The sequence below is a fragment of the Brassica rapa genome, chromosome A08, assembly GCF_000309985.2.
Source record: "Brassica rapa cultivar Chiifu-401-42 chromosome A08, CAAS_Brap_v3.01, whole genome shotgun sequence".
Lineage (NCBI taxonomy): Eukaryota > Viridiplantae > Streptophyta > Magnoliopsida > Brassicales > Brassicaceae > Brassica > Brassica rapa.
The window spans coordinates 16,397,054-16,410,382 of NC_024802.2; the positions used below are offsets into that span (position 1 = coordinate 16,397,054).

At 29.1% G+C, this 13,329-nt stretch overlaps 1 protein-coding gene and 1 pseudogene across 1 annotated transcript in view; one reads left to right on the plus strand and one right to left on the minus strand.

Moving 5' to 3' along the window:
• LOC103835100 (probable disease resistance protein RPP1) overlaps positions 1-13,329 on the plus strand; it is a 531,820-nt gene that overhangs the window by 203,749 nt on the left and 314,742 nt on the right. The window lies entirely within an intron of this gene.
• LOC117127272 lies at positions 912-9,922 on the minus strand (annotated as a pseudogene).

Below are 13,329 nucleotides of genomic sequence, written 5' to 3' on the forward strand. Positions count from 1 at the left end.
TGGGTCTTACATTATGCAGTTAGAGGCCTATTTACAACAGTTTGAAAATTTGAAAGATTATGGGCCCCTATGGTTCGAACTTGAGCCTTTTACAGAATTGACGAGTTGAGGCCATTTTAAAAGCCTTTTACAGAATTGACAGAATTGCTTCTTAAACATTGCAAAAAGTTTGTTTTCCTAAATAACTCGGTATATGATAATATGATAATACCATTTTCAGTTTGTATTTTATGCCCCAATATCCTAAAGTAATAATAGCGTGATAGTGACAATTAATGTGAAGAAGACAATGGGCACCAAAAGATAATCGATGTGAAAATCAGCGTCAAGAGTAGGGGTGGGCGTTCGGGTACCCGTTCGGGTTCGAGTCGGGTATTTCGGATTTTCGGGTATTTCGGTATAGAGGTCTAGAACCCGTTCGGGTATTTCTATACTTCGGGTCGGGTTCGGGTATTTTTAGTTCGGATTCGGTTATTTCGGATCGGGTTCGGATATTTAGATTTTGAAAAAAAAATTAAAATTTTCATTTCTCAAGTTTGTTGTATTTAAAAATATAACTTTCAGTTAACTAATTTTTTTATTTTTAATAGATTGAATGGTTAATAGATTTGGACATAACATTTTAAAACTAAAAATGCATTAATTTAGTTATTTTTTTTTAATTTTGGATGTAATGTTTTGCTAATTTTTGAAATAAAAAACTTGACATGCATTTTAAGTGAGTAGCAAATCATTTTTTTCCGTAATTGTATGTATATCATATGAACTTAAAGTATATGTAGTATCAATATAAATATTTTATATAAAATGAGAGATATAAACTAGAAATATAAGGTTAATTATACATATGTTCGGTTATCTTCGGATATCCATTCGGGTTCGGGTATTATCCGTTCGGGTTCGGGTATCCAATCTCTCCTTATTCAATACCCGTTCGGGTATTTTGCTACTTCGGTTCGGATTTCGGTTCGGATTTTTCGGATCGGGTTCGGGTGCCACTTCGGATATCGGGTAAAGTGCCCACCCCTAGTCAAGAGTCAAGACCAAGATATATATTTTTTGCTAAGACGGACCCATTTATCTTATAAATCTCGGGTTGCGAAAGGACAAAACTGTACTGTGTTTCTATTGGAATGGCTTCCGTTCATGTTACGTGCTAGAATACTAGCTAGTTTTTTTTTTTCCAACACGGGAGACTTTCTATTAAAATATAAACGTCCGCATACAGACTCTGATCCCAAACAGCAACAAGGGGATGAAACTAGTTCATTATGCATATATTGTTTTACCTAATGGGCTTTGTCTTTTTACCCCCTTCCTTTTTTTTACAAAAAAATTTAACATTAGATAAACGTAAAACAATTTCTAAATGGCAGCTTATTTAAGCCTAAAATTTAAAACAAAACATACATGGTAGCTTACTCGCGAAAGCAACCAACCAGTCCGGTGGTACAAGGGAGTATGGTTCACGCAAGCTACCCCAAATATGATGTTCTTGTCTGAAATACAATTTATGATAGTGAAAAAGAAAAAAAAACATGAGTGGTGACAGGGGCGAAGCCAGAAAATTTTTAGTATGGGTGCACCAGCATAAATAAATATTAAATAAAATATTCTGAAAACAATAAAATAAAATATTCTGAAAATATTAAAATAAAATATTAAAACAACATTTTATAAATGCATTCTTCTTTCACTCACTGCTTGAAATCGGATCAACACTTCTTCATTCGTGACATCGTCAAGCAATTCTTTTTCGATGAAACAAATGAGATAATCACTTAAAAAATGATCTCCCATTCGATTTCGTAGAGCTGTCTTCACTAACTTCATTGCAGAGAAACATCTTTCAACACTTGCAGTAGCAACCGGCAACGTCAAAACCAACTTCAAAAGCCTATAAACCAAAGGATGTGCAATATGCTTCTGTGTTTCTACCATCATAAGAGCAAGATCTCCAAGAATTTTCAGATCTTTAAATCGTTGATCATGTCTTACATTGTCGATGAAAATACCAAGTTGCTGCTCAAGAGATATACACTCCATAAAACTAAAGTCATCTGGATAGAACTTTGCCAACTTCACCAATTTTGACTTGTCAAATCCACGAAAAGCACCAACAGGATTTAAGGAAGCCATACAAGTAAGCAGCTCAGTGTTTACCTCAGTAAAACGATCGTTGAACTCCTGAAGTTGCAAATCCAAAGCTGCATTGAAGCAATTAACCTTGTAATGATGCATATTAGTTATGTTGGTTTTTTTCCTTGGCTTCCTAGAATCGATAAAACCTTCATCCATATTGAGCATTTCAGTATCATGTTTCTTACAAAAAGAAGAAACTGTCAGCATAAGTGAATCCCATCCATCATCTCTTACTCTCTATAACTCCCGCTTAGTAGATTCTACCAGTGACATAGCATTTAAAATGTCTTGATCTTTGTTTTGCAAAGCCATCGATAGATTCTCACATATTCCCAAAATTAGTAACATCAGATGCATATAGAACACACAATCAAAGGTCTGAACGTACTTGAGAAGACCATATGCTTGGCGTCTCTTAGAGTCATCAGCGCCTTCCACTTCAATATACTCAAGAACTTTAATAATAGTAGAAAACAACCCAACCAATCGCAGCAGCGTTTTATAATGAGAACCCCACCTAGTAGTTCCTGGCCTTTGAAAAGAAATTTCTTGATTCAGTCCTTTGCCAGTGTTAATGTCACCACTAGCAATTCCAGCATTTATCTCCTCTCGATAACGTTCCCGAACCACATTCGTTTGCAAGAAGCTCCAACTACATTCAGTAATGTAGAAACCATATCAAAGAAATCAGCAATATCAAATATCTTTTTCGCCACAGCTACTACAACCAACTGAAGTTGATGAGCAAAACAATGAACATAATACGCTGAGTTGTTTTCCCTAAAAATCAATGATCGCAGCCCATTGAACTCTCCTTTCATATTGCTAGCTCCATCATAACCTTGTCCTCTCACTTTTTTCAAGCTCAATCCATACTTAGCAAACAACTCATCAATAGCATGTTTCAAAGATAAAGAAGAAGTCTCTTTCACATGGACAACTCCAACGAACCTTTCTTTGACTGCTCCATTTTTATCAACAAATCGAAAAACAACCCCCATTTGTTCTTTGTCAGACACATCAGCAGATTCATCTACTAATAGACCAAACACTCCATTATCAATTTCTTCTATAACTGATTTCACTACTTCTTCTGCAAAAGCGTTTACAATATCCTTTTGAATCTCTGAAGAAACCATCTTGTTATTTCCTGGAGCATTCTCCAAAACAACTTTTTTTATAACTTCATTGTGATCAGCTGTGTATTTCAGAAGTTCTAAAAAGTTTCCTTTGTTAGAAGACCCTTCTCCTTCTCTGTGGCCCCGAAAAGCTAATCCTTGTCGCAATAAGTATCTAGAAACATCAATCGAAGCATTTAGCCTGATACGATACTCATTTTTCATGGCAGTAGTCTTCTTATACAGAGCATGTACTATGGACTGACCTTGATTCATCAAATCATCACATTTCTTCACAGCATTATTGTGAGAGCTGTTAAAGTCTCCAACATGAAAAGATAACCTGTCAGGCTTATTCCAACTCGAGAATCTATCTTTCACAAATCCAGAATATCCATCGTCTCTAAACAAGTAGCAACACAAACAATAAGCCTTTTCCTCCGATACACTATACTCTAGCCAATTCCCATACAATTCAAACCAAGCTGGATTGAATCGTCTCATTTTACCACTTATGAGTTTCTTTTCAAAGTTATGACCAAGTGGTTGACACGGACCTCTAAGAAGGTATTTGCGTCTTACCTCATCTACTTGGTTTGCGTGATAATCTTTGATACTTTTTCTTTTAGCAGGATCCCATGGTAAATCGTCGATATTATCATATGGTGAGGTATTATCAGATGGTGAAACTGATGCTTTTTTGTAGTACCGTTCCATTGATTAATCTACAAAATATAAAAATGTATAAATATAAATTACATTTAGTAAATAAATAACATCAAAGTTGATTAAGTAACAAACTATTTTTCATCGATGAAAAAATCTAATCAAAACTGAAAACATAATATAAATCAACCGTGGAATATAAAAACATGATTTTTGAAACCTATATAATAATATACATTACAACTATGTAAAACCTGCAAAACATCAAGGCATTAACCCAGTCGTCAAGAGTAAAACCACTTTCTATGACTTTTGGACTTTTACGACTAAAACAAAAATCTATATGATATTTAAATAATTATTGGAACAACTCAAAACACTAACAAAAAAAAAAAAATTAGTTACCAGTTTTGTATGGTAGACAATAGAAGAAAATTCTGTCGAATTGATGGTTCGTACTTGCAGGTTTTATGAGAAGTAAGCGATTAAAAAAATTGAACGAATAGTTAGGGTTTTTAGTAAAAAGTAAAGACAATATAATTGGGCTTCAGAACAAGTTTTAATTTTAATGGGCTAAACTATATTTTCTTTTTTCTTATTTACCTTTGGACTAAATGTAAATGTTAATGGGTGCATAATCATATATTATAATGGGTGCACACTCAAAATTCTTTAACGATTACACTAATTTATCAAAAAATTATGGGTGCCTGTGCACCCCCTATCCACTAAGTGGCTTCGCCCCTGAGTGGTGATTGGATTGATGATAAAATAGAATCTTGACTACAGTAACCAAGATGAAGAGTTAGAATACTCAGACAGATGCTTCTTGTATTCTAGGCAACGCTTCATTAGAGACACTAGATCACCTATTTTTCCAATGTAACCTTTGTCGAAAGTTAATGGGCATGGAATAAACGACAAAATGGAATAAGATTCTACAAATATTGGTTGATAAGGCTCAAGATAGTGTCCTTCTCTTCTTTATCCGCTAAACTTTTCAAGTCACCCTTTATACCAGCAGCTCAAATTACTCCCAACCAGTGGTGAAGCTAGCGTGTAATTAGGGTGGTCAAAGGACCTATATGATAAAAAAATTTACTTGTATTTTCCTTTTCAAATTTGATGAAATTTAAACAAATAAATGGTAACCCTTGTTATGCCTCCGCTAGTCCGTGTCCCCCGTATAATAATAATTAAATAGCCAATTTTTTTTTAAAAATCTATATTTTTATATATAAAAAATTTATAAATATAATAAATAAAATTGAAAAGAGCTCAAAATTATTTGATATGTGTATAATTTTATTTTCATTACAAAATATAAAAAAATATTACTGATTGAACTTTAAAAAATATTTTAAACATTATATGTACATAAATTTTAAAGGATAAATTATTTTTTTTTGCCTTAAGACCTCTAACAGTGTTGAGCCGGTTCTGGCTACTGTTCACAACGTTGATATGATGGTACACAACATAATCTCTTCGTTCTGAGAGATGAAAAGGAACCCATACAAAATGGTGCGCTTCACGATAACCATCTCAACCACCGATCTCTATCTGTTCAATCTTTTTATTTAAAAAAAGTTCAGTATCAGTCACAACTATTGTTTCTTTTTTGATAATTGTGGTGTGATCTTAAAAGTTTTTTAGTCCTAATGACTAATCAATACGAGATCCATAGAAATCTGGGTTTTCGTGCCACTTAAGGAATCAATGGATGGCCAAGAGAAATCGAATCCATGGTAGAAACTTCAACCGTAGCTCCTTTACCACTAGACCGAAACGACTTGGTTAAGTCACAACTATTGTATAAACAATTTTTTTGCTCTAAATTAATTTAACATATATTAAAAAAAAAGCTAAAACTATCTAAGAATCTAACTATAAGTCTATAACCACCATCAATCAAAACGAAAATTTGTAGTGGTTATATACACCAATAGTTTGATTACAAATATTTATTTGACAATTAACATGAAGATTATCTGTAAAATATCAAACAATTTGAAGACATATTAGATTTATGAAAATGACGCAGAAAATAATCGTGCTAACTAAAACATTCAGATATAGTTCAAATTTCCACTATGTAATGCTTATATATATTTTTAATGACAATTTCATGAGTAAGCAAAACAAAAACATAAAGTTCGTATATATTATATATCAGGGGGCGTATTTATAAAAACGAAGGAAAGATTGTGATACCTAACAAAATGGGAAGACTTGGTGATGATAAGAGACTAGAAGGACGAAGATGCGAAGAGACATACCAACTTTTTTTTTGTTTAATCTGAGAGAATTCCGGACCGAAAAACATATTAATCTTTAAGAAGATGTGTAGTCTATGGATGAATCTTCTTTTTGAGTATTTAAATAGAATCCAAAATATGATTTTATATCTGCGTGACTACACGTTAAAGTAAATTGAGTAGTAACATATTTAAACTCAGCTTATTTAGAGATGCTAAAACGCCATGTACCACCCGACCACTAACGCGTGGTTGACGCACCAACTTTACTATGCCGAATCAAAAGAGAAAAGAAAAATCATCTTTTTATCTTACCTCTCTCTCTCTCTTTTAACTTGCTTTCAACCATACACACATATACGCACACTCATGCAAACAAAGACCTTTAGTAGTGTAAAACTATATATATTTAGTAGACAAAGCTTGCATCATGGCTTGCCTTTGCAAATCTTTTGATTCACGATCAAAAATGTATACTTCTTTGTTTTTGAAAGATGTATGTTTGTATTTTCCCTAAATGTATTATATGTTTGTTTTTGAGTAGTGAAAAAAGACATGAAACATCGAGTTATTATTTTCCCTAAATGTATATTACTCTTTCGAATCATAGTCACTAATCCACTACAGTGGCTTACCCTTTTTACTAAATATATACTTCTTTGTTTTTGAAAGATGTATGTTTGTATTTTTTTACACATAATAATAACATATTATAAATTTTAATAAACTTATATTTTTTTGTATTTATAAATTTCCCGTAATTCTAAAACAATAGTGTTTGAAAAAGTACAATTAATCTTTGTGAAGTTTGCGATTTACCAATATTAACTAATAAAAATCTCATATAAAACTTTATACATGCATTTAAAAAATAATTTTTATTTTAAAACATTTATCTTTTTAGAGACAGAGTGAATATATTACAACCCAACAATTTAAAAATCGTATGTGCCTTATTTGTATAATTGAGTTCAAAATAAATTATAGTAGCCTAGTATATTAGTTTTTTTTTGTTTGTTCATTCAATCACCATAGCGTAGAATATCAGTTGAATGAAGAGAGATGAAACATTTTACAATCAATTTAATCATTATTCATTACTTTTTTCTCACATAAGTTTTTATGAAAGAGCCGATAAGCTTTAAAATAATTACGTTGCTTGCACATTTAGGTATATATATGCATGCAGAATTTTGGTATTAGGACCAGTTTTGGTATCGATTTAACTTGGTTTGAAAAGATTTGATATGATTTTATTTGGCTCTTTTCCTTTTTCTATAAATGTTTATTTAATAACAACAAAATTATCTGATTGAAATGGTAAATCGGATATGATGTATTTAAGTTTTGTTCAACTGATTTGAAAATTTTGGCTCTTTTCCTTTTTCTATAATTTTTTATTCGACGACAGTAAAAATATTTTATTTAAAAATTGAATACTATCAGGATATATTAGTAAAACAGTGAAAAGGTTATATAAAAGCAGTTTGCTAAATTTTAAAATTAGTAACGATACTAATTGAAAAACATGAGTTTGCCGCTCTATAAGTAAAGTCAATATCAAACTAACAGAATAATTTATATATATTATTCATGAAAAGGAGGAACACATGACTAATAGAGTACATAAGAATAAACGAAGAAGAAAATCAACAAGAAAAATATAACAATATGAAAAATAACGTATACTTTCGTTTAAAACATGATGATAGAAGGATTTGTCTATCCTTTTTTGCCACCTCCGCGGCTCTACGGCCAACCAGACATGTTGCTTTTCGTGTCTTCATACTTTTCTATTCTTTTCCTTTTAGTTTATACTATAATTGTGGGCGTTTGTCAAATCATGGATTATGCTTCTTTATTTGCTATAATCCCATTTCAAGTATCTACTCGGATATAATAACAATGACAAAAAAAGATCCGTCAATCATAGCTTTAGATTTTAACAAAGCCACCAAAATTGACGGTGTGGTATTATCTGTATCAATCAGAATATAATCCTGAATTATATATAGGTATCCGAGATGGATTTCTGTCTTAATGATTCTTTGCAGAATGTCAGAAGGAATATTACGATGTTATCGTACATTTTTGTCGACAATGTTTTTACTACTACTACTCCTTCAGTTTTTTTTTTATATTTGACGCTTTAGGATTGTACACATAGATTAAAAAACATTTAATTTTTTAAACAAAAACATTATTAATTGTTAACCTAACTATAATTTAACTAATAATAAAATAGAAACTATAATAACATTAGTCATCTAACATTAATTAGTAATAAATTTTACATAGAAAATTGAAAACGTCAAATATAAAAAAACGGAAGGAGTATTAATTAAGAAAACCCAGAGGGCAAGAAAAACTATTATGGAAAGAAAATCATTCAACTTGTATATCATTTTGTTTTTGTAAATAAAGGCAATAAATATAATGACCAAACTAGACATTTTTAAGTTTTTTCCACAAAAATAGAATTCAAAAACTAAAATGACCAAAATAACATTTTTATTTTAAAAATTTTAAACTTTTTAAATTTTTAAAAATTTGAAATCATATCCCTAAAATCCCACTACTACACTCTAAACCCTAAACTCTAAACTCTAGACTTTAAACCCTAAACCTTAAACCCTAAACCCTAAACCCTAAACCCTACACCCCACCTTAACTATAAACCATAATGTATAGATTAATTAACCCTAGGAGTATAAGTGTATATTTACTTCTTTTGATAAAATATTTAAGTCTATTTAGGTCATTTTTATTTTTAAGTCTATATTTATGAAAAAAAATTTTAGGTCTATCCTAAAAAATTTCTCTATAATGTTTATATTAAAATCGTGATATTTAACATATACTAGATGATTTCACCGTGCTCATGCACATGTATAAATATTTCTAAAGTAAATATATTATAGTAATTTATTAATATTTTATTTTTATTTTAAATAATTTTAGTTGACAATAATATATATCTTTTGAATAGAAGATTATTTTGTGAACTTTCCTTTTTATAAATCACATTACATAAAAAAATCTATTTTCGTTTTTAAATTTTATAAATGTTTTTTTTTTTTTGGTCAAAATTTTATAAATGTTATTTATTCTAAGGTTATCTGAAAAAAAAAGAAACCTAAATAAAATAAGGAAAAGGAAAAAATAGAATATTTAATAATGATAATTAGACATATTTGATTCATTCAGGATACAATTGTAAATAACCGTTGTTAGAATTAACGTGAGAGCGACACGTGAGAAACTGACTTCTCAAACAATATTATAGAGATATTTTGCACAGTTAATAGACCATACAAATTCTATTTTATTTTGTTAACTTTTTTTTGTGTTGACTAATTGAAAAGCATCTAAAACAGAGACTCTTCCTTTGTTTTTTTATGAAGAATTATTAACTTTTCATATTTAAGATTTTTAGAGAAAATTCTAATTTTACCTCAAATTTGATACTATTTTTAAATTTACTTTTAAATAATAAGTATTTCCTAAATGTTTTAATTTATTATGAAAAAGATAAAACTAATCCTCTTAAATCATTTCTAAATATTTAAAAGTTATTTATAAAATTTATAAACTCAATTTTACTCACTAATATTAAATCCTAAGTTTTGAATAATTGAGTCTATTTTTCGAAAATCGGTATCTAACTTAGTGTATTTTAAGTAATTTTTTTTAGGGAAAATTGTTTTTTTAGAGCAAAAAAATGGTAACTATGTCCCTTTATACTAATCTATACTACTTTATGTCCCATTAGACTAATTTTTTTCAAAATGGCAGTAATGCCCTTACAATTGTAATTTTTTATTCCTTTTTCGTTTTTTTTATTTTTTTGTTCCTTTTTCGTTTTTTTATTTTTTTTTAAAAAAAATCGTTTTTTTTTTCAAAATATAAAAGTGAATATTCCCAAATATTTTGTTTCCATATTTTTAGGAACTGATTTCTTATCCGTAGAATACAACTAATATGTAGAAATCGGTTTCCATAGTTTTTTAGAATTATAGTAATGTTTAGATTTTGATTTCTACATGTTTTAGATTTATAGTAAATCTGTAGAAGTCGGTTTCTACGTGTTTTAGATTTATATTAATGTGTAGATTTTGATTTCTAAAGATTTTAGAACGATAGGTTAAGCGCGGAATGTGTATTCTAAATATTTTTAGAATACTCCTATTTACGTAGATCACGTATTCTAAACATTGTAGATTCAATGAAAAAAGTGGATTTCGTTTTCTACTTCGTAGAATGTCATTTCTACTTTATTTAGAACATAATATGAAAATTATAATTTTAACTTTTTTATAACTGGAAAAAATATCACTAAGTTCATATAGGTATTTTATCAAAAGTTACTATTTTTCCAATTTTTTTTTGTTTGTAAAACTATTTATTAAATTTATTTTCAAAAATATTAAAGGGTGTTATAGGAAAATATGACACAAAATATAGATTAGTCTAAAGGGACATAGTTACTATTTTTTTGCTCTAAAAAAACAGTTTTCCCTTTTTTTTAACATATGAGTTATGTTTTAAAAGTTAAAAGATCATAAAGAATAATATCCTCGAGGCCTTAAATGTAAACGAATGCGAATAATTCAACCATATTTGGGAAAAATAAGGAAATGTTTTTTGATTATTTAAATGAATAGCCAGATTTATTTTTTTCTTTTCTTTCTCCTTTTTTTCCCTATTCAGAGACTTCTACTTTTCACCGAGAGAAAAAGTGAGAGATTTGTCTTATGTTTTTTGATGTATAAATCTTTTCTTTGATCAATAGATCAATTTGTTTTGTTTCGCTTAGGCAATTTTAACTTCTGGTTATCGGATTTTCAGTTTTCGTTTGGCGATTTTTGATGTGTTCTTAAAACTTTATCTTTTTTATTTATTTCATATGTATCCCGTAAGATCTCCAAGAGTCTTTTCCATTTTGTTAGAAAGCTTTGTTCTTGATTCTGGATAGGAATCAATCTTCGCCTCAGCTCAAGTGGAGTTTCCCAAAAGATCAAAACCGAAGATGAGGCGGAGCTTTCCGTATAGGAAAGTGATTCGACAAGGTGCTGAATTTGATTCTCTTTGAAGTTTTTCTTGGATCAATATCTAGCAAGTGATGAGAAGTTTTTGGTGAATCGGTGGCGATTAGAGCATCTTCAATGAAACATTAATTTTTCCTATATATTTTATATTAAAATAGAGTAATTTTATTATAAAGTTAAATTTGCTCCAATAGTTTACTCTATAATAGAGTTACATTATAATAGAATGTAATATAGAGGAATGTCGCACATGCCGCAATCGTGATCTTCTGTGTTTAGGTTTCGTAATGGGCCGACTATATTAATCTTAGGTTTGTATGTTTGTAAATTCGGTCTATTGGACCTTAATAAAAGACAGTTTACAAAAATATAAATAAATGAATAGCCACATGAATTCACAGGATAAAAGAACTGCATGATTAACAGGAATAAAAGTAAATATTCTGTCACACAAGTAGATACTGTAAAGAAACAATCATGGAGTCTGAGACATCAAAAGTCTACTTTAAGAATATATATCATTCGTTATGAAGAAATAATAATCCTGTTAAATAGATATGAATAAATTACGAGTTCTTGAGTGCATCAGTGGGAGAAAATAGACGTATTAGATTAGAGCAATCAGAGATTCAGAGTTTTTGAAAAAAAATACGTAATACAAAAAATCTATAAATTAATATTGAATAAATTAATAAAGATGATAAATTAATATATATTTTTAATTTTGAATTAACTAATCCAAAATATGACATAAATTGGTAAAATAATAAAATAATATTTTTAAACAAAATCCTATGTCAATATATGGTCCTACTAAAATTACAAATGAACAGATTTTATATATAATTTTATATAAATATAAAAAAATTGTATTATTTTAATTTTCATAAAGGAGTTCATCTATATTTTTATAACACCTTTATTTTGATAATATTTGGTAAAATTATATCAAAATTACATATAAATTTTAGGAAAAATATTTTATATACACTAAATATATAAAAAATAAAATGAAACTCAAATTTCTAAATTTTAATAATGTATAGAAATATTATAAAATTTACATAATTTTTGTAACTCTGTTTTCTTATAAAATTTAAATGTAAGTTAATAACTCTATAAACTAATAAAATATAATAATCCTAATATTATTATAATAAAATTTTGAATATATATTATGTAAATTATATCTTTGGAACATTATACTACTTTATATAATTAAAATATTTAATTAATACAGATATATAAAAAGAGTTGAACCACTAAGAAAGTATGGTAAGTGTTAAACCACCATTTGTTTTGTGAACTAAGACGACCACCATTTTTATTCTCACCCTTTTGCCATCTTCCCTCCTAGTCGTTTTCAACTCTTTTATTCCAATTTGGTTATTAATACTTTTGTTTAGGGCTGGGCAAATAAACCGAACCCGAAAACCCGAACCGAATCCGATCTGATAAAAATGAATCCGAACCGATCCGAACCCGACGTAAATACCGAATGGGTCTTGTTTTGTGGTATTTCGGGTTATGGGTATCATCCGAACCGAACCTGAATCTAAATGGATATCCAATAGAACTCGAAACATTCAAAACCTCGAAAAGATCTTGTATCAAACATGATCTCAATTTCTAATATGTATCCAAAATACACTAACAAATATTGAACATCTAAAATAGTTATGTATTACATGAAGATTGGTGGTTCTATTACATGAAGGTTGATGGTTAAAGATGGCCGTTGAATCTTGAAGTATTTAGATTTTGATTTTGTTTTCTTTAAACAATGTTTCTCATTTCATGAGAACTTGGTTTTTCGTTTTATGCTTTTATTTATTTGGTTTTCTTTTTATCAGTAAATATATTTACTTTTCGTTTGATTTTGAATGATCACAGTTGATGTTCCTTATTTTTGAATCGATTTTACTTAAGTTTTGGTTACAAAATAGGTACAAATCAGATATTTTAAAACTGAAGAACCGATTTTACTCATGTTTTGGTTATAAAATAGGTAAAAATCAGGTACTTTTAAACCGAAAAACCGATTGGGACCCTAACCCGAAAGTATATTGGGTTGTACCGGTTCTTTGAAGATTTACT